This window comes from Uloborus diversus, chromosome 2, assembly GCF_026930045.1.
Source record: "Uloborus diversus isolate 005 chromosome 2, Udiv.v.3.1, whole genome shotgun sequence".
In the NCBI taxonomy this organism is placed as follows: domain Eukaryota; kingdom Metazoa; phylum Arthropoda; class Arachnida; order Araneae; family Uloboridae; genus Uloborus; species Uloborus diversus.
This window is the reverse complement of record NC_072732.1, coordinates 187,377,154-187,390,224: the sequence shown is the minus strand read 5'-3', so window position 1 is coordinate 187,390,224 and position 13,071 is coordinate 187,377,154. Positions and strand designations below refer to the sequence as shown.

General features: G+C 32.8%; 1 protein-coding gene across 1 annotated transcript in view; it reads left to right on the top strand.

Annotated features, from left to right (window-relative positions):
- LOC129216715 (follicle-stimulating hormone receptor-like) overlaps positions 1 to 13,071 on the top strand; it is a 75,181-nt gene that overhangs the window by 24,558 nt on the left and 37,552 nt on the right. The gene's annotated exons all lie outside the window — the stretch shown is intronic.

The window sequence follows — 13,071 nt, the reverse complement described above, 5'->3', positions numbered from 1 at the left end:
CCTAGTTTGCAATTCTGCTTTTTTTTTTTTTTGTTAAGAAGACACATACTCTTAAAATTTAAAGTACCCTTCTTTTTTTCGTTCTACTGTAAATTTGCTTTTACTTATATTTTAATGGATTATATAAAATAACGTTTTAATTAAAAAATAAACTCCTTCTTAGACTCAATTATTTTTAGAGGGGAGGCCGACCACTGAGTACTGAATTCTTATGCATTTGCAATAGTTGGCATGGCAGATTGACCACTGGTTCTATACTGTTTGGTTGATATACCCAGTAGTCGACTACGTACTTAATATGGATTTTCTGAAATTCATCAAAAAGTAATTAAAATAAAGTATTGACACAGTGGCAATTTAGCTATTATGAGTAAAAATTCCCTTTCTAACGTTATAAGAAAATGTTTAAATGTTTTGCCTTTTTTTTTTTTTTTTTTTTGACAAATAGAGTCTTTTCATTATTTCGCTGCTTCTAATGTCGATTTTAGTGAATAATTCTCAAAAACAGGGTTGAAAACAGGTTGTAAATTCAGTCCGTCGTTGCGTTTATAATATAAGTTCCAATATTCAACTTGTCATTACCAAATGGTAATTTATCGTTTTTTTTAAACACATTTTTAATCAAATCATGATGCGTTGATGAAAGCGATAAAACAAATGATCTGATTTTGCAATTAGTAGTTAATCGGCAATGAATAAGCGTTCCCGTTGTATGGAATTAAGATGTAATAATTCAATAGTTAGGTAAGCTCAAATGGTTTTAATGAGTGTTAAACCTGTGATTACAGTACCCTTCAACAGTGCAGTATTGCTAGTAACAAAGCCAACAAAATGCTTGGGTTCATCAATAGATCTATTTCAAACAAATCTAAGAAAGTTCTTCTGCCTTTATATAGGAGTTTAGTAAGACCTCATTTGGAGTATGCTGTTCAGTTTTGGTCGCCTTATCTGAAGAAAGATATTTTTGTATTGGAAAGGGTTCAAAGAAGGGTAACTAAATTAGTAAGGGGACTCTCAGATTTAGATTATGATACCAGACTTAATAGGCTTAACATGTATAGCCTGGAGCAAAGGAGAGTCAGAGGAGACATGATTCAGTTATTTAAATTTATCAAAATGAAAGATGTAAACGGATTAAATTTTTGCGGGGAAAGCAGGACAAGGGGTCATTGTTTTAAGCTATTTAAATCTCAGGCTAACTTGGAAATCAGGAAAAACTACTACTTTAGCAGGGTCGTGGGCACTTGGAATAGCTTACCGGAAGAGGCGGTAATGAGCAAGGGAGTGGATAGCTTTAAGAGGGCCATTGATCTTCATTGGGGACTAATTAATTGACTAGGACCAGCCTAGCTGGGCCCAGTGCCTGTTGCTGGTCGTCACATTTGTATTTGTATTTGTATTATTCTTTCTACTGCTCATTTTGCTAAACTACTTGCTTCACCAAAAGTTCAAGAAACCTGCATTCTATTCCGATAAATTATTCCAAATGTTAGTATCACTTCTTATTACTGTTTCTAACCAAATATTTAATTCATTGGGTTATCTTCACAACTTGTGAAGTCTTTATCTTAGCATGCACAGTTAAAACATTTTGCACCAGGGGCGCGGTGGGGACGGGGAGGGATCTACGTTCACATGCTTTCAAAATTCCTTTCCCAAAAAACCAGGGTCTTTTCTGTTCTTTGATCTCTATTTTCACAAAAAATTTTTGCATGTGATGCATATCCAAACTATATAAGCATAGATGTTACGAAGACATCAAGAATGCAGAATCTTTCGTAGTTATTGAAATAATTAATTTTGTAAGTACAATGCTGTGCTGTAAGAGTTTCGCATTAAATTTTGTTTAAATTTATTCACTCATACCCTATAAGAGTAATGAAAACGAAACGGCCGACTACTGGGTTCATACATGGCCGAGAACTGGATTTCTGTGGCCGACTACTGCAGCATTTTCCCGTGTTAACAATGGGTTAGTTTTCAAAATAAAAATGTTTTTATTTCTGAAACAATTTAGTGAATCATTATCAGAAAGGTATAGCCTAAAGCCTTAAAATGTTTTCGTTGTTGTATTAATTGCGGAAATTTATAGGTTAACAAAAAACATCAATCTTTTATAATTGAAAACTGAGCGTATGTACCTATGTATGTATGTACGTCTAAGTTTCTTCTCCCGAACGACAGTGAACTGAATATCGAACCAGGTATTGATGGATTTCTAATTTTCCCGTCTTTATCTTTGGCTATTTAACATAATCCTCCGATAATAATTAATGAAGATATCAATTAAAAACTATATACTAATTATGACACTTAGATTTCGACATAAAATCCCTATTTTTCGAAGGCTTTCCTACATTCAATTTTTTTTTCAGTGCTTCATCTCAACTTTCTGCAACAGTGCTTTTATTAAAATTTATAGCGTGACGAAAATCATTGAGACGAAAGATCTGTTGCCATTTTTTTCTCGTATATGAACAAATAAAATTTTGACTTTTGTTTTGAGGCTTTTCCTGAAATCGGAGAATTTAAAATGTTTGCTTTTTGGTTATTTTTCCGCAATCTACCGCAAAATTTTACTGACTTTTTTTTTTTTGTTTTGTTCAAGCCTGATTGTTGAACACGCGTCACTTGACATGCCTTTTATTTTCGAGGTAGACCGTTCAAAGCCAGGCGACGCAGCTAGTCGCTGTCTTAAATGGCGAACTACAGCAGCTTTTACCCTATTTAGATAAAGAGAAAATTTAAAAACATATACTTACCAGGGGAAATGCTGCAGCGACTGGCACAAGCACGTTTTGTGGCAGTGCAAAGAAAATCGATGCAATATTATTTGAGTTTTGCTCAACGCCTTTATCTTGCTTTTTAACTTTAGTCTGTACTATGCTGGTTATTCATGGTCAAGGGCATCCTTTAGCAAATTTAATGCTAAATAAAACTGCTTTAGCAGTTTTAATGCTAAATTACAGTTCTTTAATTTCACCAAGTGGGGTGACAGTATTATTATGTGACATGAAAATAAATTCTTGTATATTGAAAAATATTATGCAACGTGTTTTGATAAAATATGTTTTGATGTTTACAGTAGACCCTCGTTTTACGCGGGGTTACGTTCCACGGAAATGTCGCGTAAATCGAAACCGTGTAAATTGAGACCTAATAGCAGTGTTAAAATAGGGGTTAGGTTCCGTAGATAAAAAAAATACTTCATTCTAATTATGACTAATTGTATAATAAGTGTAATGTGTACTTATGTCGATTTTTATGCACAACATGCATAAAGAAAACATTAAATAATTTTGTGTTCTGATTATAAAGAAGAGCTGTCTATGATTATCTTTTGGCAGTCATTAAGAATTTTTCTCTGTAATTCTTTGCAGAGCATCAAGATCACTTGCGTCACATTTCCATGATAGAATCTTCCTTCACTAACAAATCAGAAAGATCATTTCTACTGTCTAGGAATGGCTCAAAATGTTCAATGTGAACGTTTTTGGTTGTGTGTCACCGAAGTCGTTTTCCGACCTCGTTGGTTTTGACCTCCTTTGTCTCTCCTAAAAACTCTTCTTCCAATGAGTTCTGAACTGTGGGAGTTTAATAACTTTACTTCTGGAAAGAGCTCTGGAACCAATCGCATTAAATGTCTCCAGGAACCCCAGCTCGGTTATTAGCACGCCAAAATGCAGTTAATTACGTGTAATCTACAATCTTTAGGAGTCTGAATTTTGAAAGAGAAAAAAATGTTATCTGTTTGCAAGCCACATCCGCATAAAATAGAAACTCATCCGCGTAAAAAATTAAGGTGTCAAATCTTAAACCGCGTATAATTGAAACTGCGTTAAATGAGGGTCTACTGTATTTAGGTGTATGATTATGGTAAAAAAAAAAAAAAAAAAAAAAAATTGTGCTAGGTTATTTTAACAAGACCTTTGAACGTGTTTGTATAAAAAGTAGAAAAAACGCAAGCGAGGAGAGTATACATTAATAACTTTTTTCAGCAATTAATGCTAAAATGAAAGTAACCTGGAATTCTCTGTATAAACCAAATAAAAGATAGTATGCTTTATTGATTAAGCATGCGATAACAATAATAGAATTAGTTTTACTCCTAAATTTTCTATGCGTCATTGGAATTCATGCGCATATTCTCACATACATAACATATGCATCGCGTTACTTTGACAGAAGCAACACATGAAATTAAAAATTCCCACTTGTTGAGAAAAATCATGATATTCAATCTTGGAAATCGAATCCTTACAGTTAATTTGAAAATTTTTGGCTCTTATTACAAAAGCTTCCGACACCGAAAACCAACTATGAACTTTCTTTCCACAAAATCTGATGTTTAGTCCTATTTAGGAGCGCTCGAAAGAATATTTTAATCATGACTGAACTGAAAAGAATTTTTCTTGAACATTTCAAAAAGCTCGGAGGATACCCAAAATCAGTTCTTAAGTAATGTATCCGAAGATAAAGTAACATAACTTCCCAGACTCATGAGCAACAAGCAAGATATATTGAACAAAGTAAATCAAGCAATGTAATAGATAAAACGTAATTGCAGTTCAATGGGGGTATGGGGGTATAGTGCTGTATTCAGGCTACTGTTGATATAAAATGCTACCTCTGCGTCTCTTAATTTTGTACGTAGGTGTAAATTTTAATTCCACTTGTAAAATATTGAGATACAGTCGACTCCCGCTACAACGCGATCCGACTTACGCGAAATGGCTATAACACGATTTTTTCCCCCGGTAAAGAATTTTATTCCTAACGCGAATTCTTCACCCGCAACATGAAAATTTTCCGAAGAGAATCGCGGTTTTTTTGGACCGTCATCCCTTTGGCATTGCTGAGGGCGGAAGTTCCCACACCGCACTAGTCTAAACATCGCTTATACAAATAACTACTCCTCATTTTCCATTTATTTTTTTCATTCCATATGGGAAGTTGATGAAATATAATGACACCTAAGAGCGCTGTTTCATTTAAAGTTTGTGAAGATAGAAGGAAAAAGAGAAAGTTTCAATAACTATAGTGCATGTTTTTCTTACTACATAATGTACGTACCGTAGTAGTTTATTTTACGTCTTCCTTTCCCATTGATCATTGATTTTGTGCATCGTAGCAGTTTTTTTATGTTAAATAAAACGGTTTTCTAAAAAAAGTAGAATAAATAAATTTTTTATTTAAGAAACAGTAATGTATAGTTAAGAAATGATTTTTAACAGTTTGAGGTGGTGTTTACAAGTGTCTATAATCGTAGGGGTATGTTTATAAAAGGTTTTACACACATCCTTTTCCACAACGCGAAATTTCAACTTACGCGAAGGGTCTTGGAACGCATCCCTCGCTTAAGTCGAGACTCGACCGTACTGTAAAGAACCCACTTCTCTGGGACTATTACTGAAAGCAATGTGTCAAGAAAGTACCAATTTCAAACAACAAAGAGTCTATTACGTTGGAAATATGCAAATTATGTTACGTAGCGCTTGAATTCATGGATTAATAGAAACAAATATGGTAATAGAAGCTTCGTTATAACTAAATTTTGGAATGATTATTTGCCAGAAATATATTAGTTACTTTAAAAGAGAAAGAAGGGCATTTTTTAAAAATAGAGGCAGGAATTGTTTAATACCCCAAGTTTAAGAGTTATTTTACATTATGCAATTAGTCAATAACATCGGACCTTTCTAATCCGAAAATATTTTAGTCATTTCTCCAGTTGCTGAGAGAAAAGGTATTACTGAACTTGTTTCTAAAGCATTTTCAGACATTTTTCGCGATAAAGAGGTAAATTAAATAGATTATTGATCTACATACAAAAGGTTTAAATACATGAAACTTATATCCTAGAAGGGGGTTTGATAAAATTCCAAATAGGGTCAATTTCAGTTTTTTTAGAAATTATTTCGGTAATCAAATGCGTTTAAACCTTTTCAATTTAGCATCTAATTAACGTTTTGAAAGTAAGGAATGACTACCTTTGCCGATTTTGTTTACGTATTGCTTTACTTGCAACCAAGTAAAACTGAAGTAAAGTTTTATTCATTTGTTGCTTTTTTTTTTTTTTAATTGCATCATAGGAAAAACGAGTATCTCAAAAACTTTTAGTTTAATCCTCGCACTTTGCACAAACATAAAAAGCAAAAGATTCAATACTAGATTCTACTAAGAATAATCAAAAACTCCTTTATAAATTTTATCCTCTCTTCAAATCTAAGCGAAAAAAATTGTACATTAAGCCTTAATGTATAATATTGAAAAAAAAAAATCTGAATTATAATTTATACAACGCTAAGACACAATTTGTAAGTATGAATTAACAATAATTCACGTATAACGCTATTATATGTGAACTAATAAAATATAAGCAAATGTATCTACTTTTCCTTTAGAAACAGAAATAAAATTATCCTTTTACATTAGTATAGTATTGCACACAATATATCCCTTCCCAGTTTCAGAGATCTTCTACATAAAGCGTCTGTTTGTTTGAACGCGCAAAACTCGAGAACTACCCGGCCTAAGGCCCCTATATATACGAGCCGACGCATCAGCTTAAGATTAGCCATTTTGGATCGGAGCGCGTGTTAGCGTGGTTGTCCTTCTGGCAAGTTATCGCGTTTGGTGATTGCACACCGTGAACAATTATTAGCGGCACGTGAATTGTTTATTAAATAAAAAATTATTTTCGGCAAATTTGGCGAAATCCGAAATTTTGCTGTGGTAACCCTAACAATGCAACAATGAAAAATCCAATCCAAAATGGCTAAACTTAAACTGTCGGCTTAACTATATAGCGGCTCTAACCCGGCCGATTTTGCTGAAATTTTCACAGCAGCTTTCTTTTAGCACCGGAAAGGTTTTCAGACCAGTTCGAAAAAACTCGACGAGTAGTTCTTTTTTTTTTTTTTAATTCCAATTTAGACCCATTTTTCACATACATTCCCGAATATAAGGGTGAAAAACTACTTGCACATATTAATGTTACATCTCGCTGGAAAGGGCAGAAATTTCCGCGTTCTACGCAATCTGTTTCAATGCTCTAACTTCATTACGGCGAGAGTTATTTGCGTTTTTAGCTCGAATTTTTTAGGCTTAGCTGAAATTTAGGTATTACATTCTTCATTAAATAAATCAATAAAAAGTGAAGGCATTGTCCCACAGTTTTGTTTTTGACACCATTGGAAAAAGCGACATTTTTTACTTCAGATATAACTTGACTTTTGGTCGAAAAAGTAAGCTTCTAACATCAAAGGAAAAACGGTACTAGACCTTTTGAATCAAGTTCGAAAAATCGCATTTCCATTCAAGTTATTAACCATTTAATTTTCGCGTTTCCATGATTACGCTTTTTAAATCCATTGTATTTTTCACACTTTAATTTCTTAAACTTATTTTATTTCATGTTCCCATGGTTGCCCTTTTTAAATCCATCTTTTCCATTTTAATTTTTTAAAAGTATTTTAACACTGTCATCATTGTTTGGAAGGGAAATTTTGCATGATGTTTTTTTTTTTCTTTTATTTAAGCTTGATTGTTGAGCATAAGTCACTTGATACAATTTTTATTTTTATGGTAAACCGAGCAAAACCGGCCAACTAGGAAGCTAGTCCCAAAATATAATGAGAGCAGGAACTTAATCCCCTCAGAAAGGTGAATCCTAAAAAACGCTTTCTTTGTAGGAAAATAAAGCACGTGTTCACGTTTTTTGCAAAATAAAGATGTATATTTTTTAAAACTAGAATGCTTCTAAAAATAGATTAGACTTTACGGAAGATAGAGACTTGCTTGGGACTATTAGGGTATTCCAAAAAAAAGTCAATTTTTCAAGTCGCAAACCTTGTGATATTTTTCCTTTTTAGGATGTGGAACGAAGGCATAAAAGATGATTAGAAACATGGTTTCGTTTGCCAATGGGGTTGTTTCTTCAGTCAAAAGTAGTACTTTTAGTCACTGAAATTGATAGAATAAGCAAAGAAAAAAAGAACATTGACCCAGAAAATACTTTCGTTTTCCCAACAGTTATTTTTTAATTGATTTTTTAAAATATCCGATTTTTTTCAAATAAGACGTGATCTTGATGACGTAACAAATGATGCTCTTTGGCGCATCTTTGTACTGCGTTTTCACGTTACGATAATCAAGAAGCGAATTAAAATGGGGTGGTTTCCTTCAGTCAAAAATGAGTCATTCCACGTCAACTGACCTAATTTTTCAAATCGTCCCCACTCGACCATCTCCGATTTGGATGAAATTTTATAGAAGCGTAGAGATGTCTTTGAAACTAACCTATGCAAATTGTCAGTTTCCTAGATCGAAATCCTGAGGATCTAGGATCTTCGAAAAATGTGACCCAAGATGGCGGATTAGCTTTTTGTGCCAAATTGCCATGTTTATACCAAGTTTACAGGAAATTTTATTACACTGGAAGGCTGAAATGTTAGGCGCTTAAAGTATGTTTGACCATTAGTATATTCAAGTACTTTTGTGAATTTGAGCTCGTTAGATTTTGTGTAGCATGCGCGTGAACTTGTGAAAAAGCGCGATGGGAATTTTTTCCCTGGATTATAGGTTGTTATAAAATCGAAACAAAAATAATTCAAAAGCTCGTACTGCGTGATTCCATTGTAAAAATGCTTTTGTTAATGGGTTACAGTTACAGAGCTTAAATATCTATTTTCTAAAACATATTGTGATTCAAAGTGGCTATCAAAACCGTTCAAGAGAAAAATAGCCTATTTTCAAAGCGCTATAGCTCAAGTTTGTCACCTCGAATCTTCTATTCGTTTATACCATTAGAAAGAACACATTTTTTCCTTTCAAAATAAGTTTTTTCTTCGATGGTGTTCTTTCGAATAAGGATAAAAAACGAGCTTGAAATTATATCTGTCTTAACGAATTGCCATGTTCAATCTCAGATTACGGGACGTTTTATAAAGCTGGAAGCCTGAAATTTTAGGAGCTTAAAGTACTTTTGTTTGTCAATACGTTCTAGTATTTTTGTGAATTTGACTTCATTAACTTTTGTGTAGTCTGTATGTAAAATCTTGACGAAACGCAGCAATTTTTTTTCTGGATTTTAGAATGTCATAAATTCTGAACAAAAATTATTCAAATGCTCGAACTTTGTAATTCTATTGTCGATATGCATGTTTTTAATGGATTGTAGTTGCAGAACGTAAATTTTGATTTTCTAAAAGATATTGGCATCCCAAGTGGCTATCAAAATAGTGAAAAATGAGCCTGAAATACTATTTGTCGTTAGCGAGAAAATCTCGTTCTACAATAAATGAAGAATGTAAATGCCGTGACAACCGACTTTAAGGATTTTGCAACTGTTATTAGTCAGAAATAGTTTTTTATTAATCATTTAAAAAGTTCTTTTTCAGATTAAATATGTTAGAATCAGAAAAGTATTTTGTTCTGGAAGCAGACTGATACACTAAACAGAACAAGATAGTTTTCTTTTTTTTATTTATACTTCATTTGCAAAGTATCTTTTTAAATGATTGATAAAAAAACTATTTCTGACTTATAACAGTTGCATAATCCCTTTAAGCCGGTTGTCACGGCATTCACCATTCTTTATGTATTGTAGAACGAGATTTTCTCGCGAACGACAAATAGTATTTCAGGCTCATTTTTTCCCGCTAGTCTGAAAGAACACCATCGGAAAGAAAATTTATTTTTATAGGAAAAAATATGTTCTTTCTCATGGTACAAACGAAAAGAAGATACAAGGTGACAAACATGAGCTACCGAGCATTAAAAACAGGCTATTCTTGATGTGAACTATTTTGATAGCCACTTGGGATGCCAATATCTTTTAGAAAATCAATATTTACGTTCTGCAAGTATAACCCATTAAAAACATGCAAAATCGACAATAGAATTACAAAGTTTGAGCATTTGAATTATTTTTGTTCAGAATTTATGACATTCTAAAATCCAGAAAGAAAGTTTCTCTGCTGCGTTTTGTCAAGACTTTTGCAAACTTGCTACATAAAAGTTAATAAACTCAAATTCACAAAAATACTAAAACGTATTGACAACCAAAAGTACTTTAAGCTCATAAAATTTCAGGCTTCCAGCATTATAAAATGTCCCGTAATCTGAGATTGAACATGGCAATTCGTTACGACAGATATAATTTCAAGCTCGTTTTTTTATCCTTATTCGAAACAACACCATTAGAGAAAAAACTTATTTTGAAAGAAAAAAATGCGTTCTTTCTAATAGTATAGACGAAAAGAAGATCAGAGGTGACAAACTTGAGCTATAGCGCTTTGAAAATAAGTTATTTTTCTCTTGAACGGTTTTGATAGCCACTTTGAATCACAATATCTATTTGAAAATAGGTATTTAAGCTCTGTAACTGTAACCCATTAAAAACAGAAATTTTTACAATGGAATCACACAGTACGAGCTTTTGAGTTATTTTTGTTCCGATTTTATAACTACATGAAATCCACTAAAAAAAATTCTCATCGCGCTTTTTCACAAGTTCACGCGCATGCTCTACACAAAATCTAACGAGCTCAAGTTCACAAAAATTCTTGAATATACTAACGGTTTAACATACTGTAAGCGCCTAAAATTTTAGTCTTCCAGTGTTATAAAATTTCTTGTAAACTTGGTGTAAACTTGGCAATTTGGCACAAAAAGCTAATCCGCCATCTGATGCAATTTGACGCATCTTTCTACTAAGTTTCCACGTTATGATAATCAACAAGCGAATTAAAATTGCGCTCTACGCTTGCTGTCAACCATATCGTTGCCAATACACGTGAATAAAGATGCGAATTAAATATTTTGCTCTGTGAATGGCAACACAAAATGGCATTTCATCATTTGTGATGTCATCGGCAAGAAATGTAAACAATGAAAACGCACCGATTTAAGTTTTTTTTTTTAAATGTTAAACTTAAACAAATTATTTAAAAAATGGTCAGATCCTATGTTTTTAAGCATGCTCTTTCAGAAAAAAATACTTTTAAAATTTTGGAAACGACCTCATTTCGTGGACTGCAAAAAGTGATATTTTGAGTCCTGACTGTCTACAGATGAAAAAACCCAATGTTCCCAAAAAAATACTGTCTCATAATTTTTTTACGTACCATTCAAGAGACACAAAAAGAAGTGAAAATGACAAGCAAAGGGCGAACAAATTTCAAATACATCAAAAATATTATTCATGAACATTTAAAGTATTATGCCTGTACGTTAAAAACATCATGCATGTGCATTTTTTTTTTTTTCCGAGGAGCAAATATTTTATTTTGAAGTATCATCGTCAGGATCACTGAATTCATCTATCCAATTTTCATGTATTGAGTCATTTTCTTTCTGAGAGTTTACACAGCTACTGTCACTAGAGCAAAATTATGTGCCTGAACAATTTTAGATCTTGAATGCGCATTTCTTCAAAAAACATTGAGTTTCCTGGCATGCACAGGAGACGAGTTTTTGAACAATATCTGGTGTAAAGGAATAGTCCTCCATTGTATTTCAATGCTGTTTGCATCTATAATCCATAAAATGGTCTAATGAACTGGAAGCGTTGATAAAATCAGTTGTCTCAACCTACAGCCCTCGGACCAAAAATGGCCCTTGAAGCTGACCCATGTGGCTCGTCGCTATGTTCAGTGCTATAAAACGAAAAATATATTCTAAAACCTTCAAAAACTACTAAATCATCTTTTTTCGGTGTTATGAATTTTGAAGCCAAGTTGTTATAAACTGATTTCTAAAATGCAGATGCAATAAAATAAGCATGTGGATGATATAAGCATGACAGCAATTTTTGTTTGTAATTGTCTTTCCTTTCCTTTGTTTTCCCATTTTATCTAGAAAAATTTGAATCATATAAAGAAATTTTATACCTGTTTGGCCCGCGAGATTTCTATTAATGTGAGTTGTGGCCCGCGAGTCAAAAAAATGTTATTCACCAATCACCACTGGATTAAATTATTCAAGCAACGGCGATGAATATTTGCTTGATAGTTAGTGCACTAACGAGGGGATATGGTAGGAGTCAGAGGCAGGGATTAGTCCTTTTTCTCTCTGCTTCGGAGCACTGGAAAAAACATTTGCGCTTTAAATTCATTTTATTTTGATTCAGCCATATTTATCTCTGATTTTTGTTAATGTTAAGTCTACGAGATTGGGGGGGGGGGGGGGGATAGACTGACCGACAGACACACATCTCAAAATCTTACTTTCGAATTGTTAACTTTTCGATATTTATTTAATTATTTCATCTATTTTTGACTTTTTTTTGTACTAAGCAATATTTTTATATATATTATCCCTAACCCAATAAACCACCTTCTATGTTTTTATGTTTTTTTTTTTCCTTTAACGAGATATTAGGCCAAAAATGAATTTTAATATCGTCTGTAATCAAAAAGCAATATTATTAAAAAAGAAAAAGATAAATCCTTGTGATATGAAATATACTTTTTAATTTTTAATTCCTCGTCTGCTAATGTTTAATTTACTAATTTTTTTAAACATCTATTCGCAAATCCAACGAACTATAGGGGACACTGCAGGAACTGTCTAATGGCGGACGAAAAAGGTAAAACAAACGCACGCCGTAGCGTAGAAAATTCTCATAAGCCTAATAAATTTTGCTCGTATGCATGATTTTTTCGCTTTATTCTTTTTAAATTAATTTTCAAAGTCTTGTAGACATTCTGGCCCACGTAAAAAGAAATGAGAATTCAAGAAGCATTACTAAATGTCAAAAAGTAATGCAAATTACGTAGTTCGCAGTTCTAAGCAGGCATTTCCATGATGTTGAATTCGATATTTATCAAATCTTGATAAAACTAAATAATAATTGTGGCCTGACAAGAATAACAATTAATGCTAGATAATTTGATTACATGACATTACGAAATATTATCAAAAGAAGATGATACTTCTTTGCTTTGCTTGGCTAGCGCTAATTGTTTTGCATTTGTAGCTGAGTTATTTTTCTCAAATTCCCGAATCAGTCAATTTAAAATTTTTCTGTTTCGAACGTTTCTAATTTCAGAGTTATGATTTAATTAT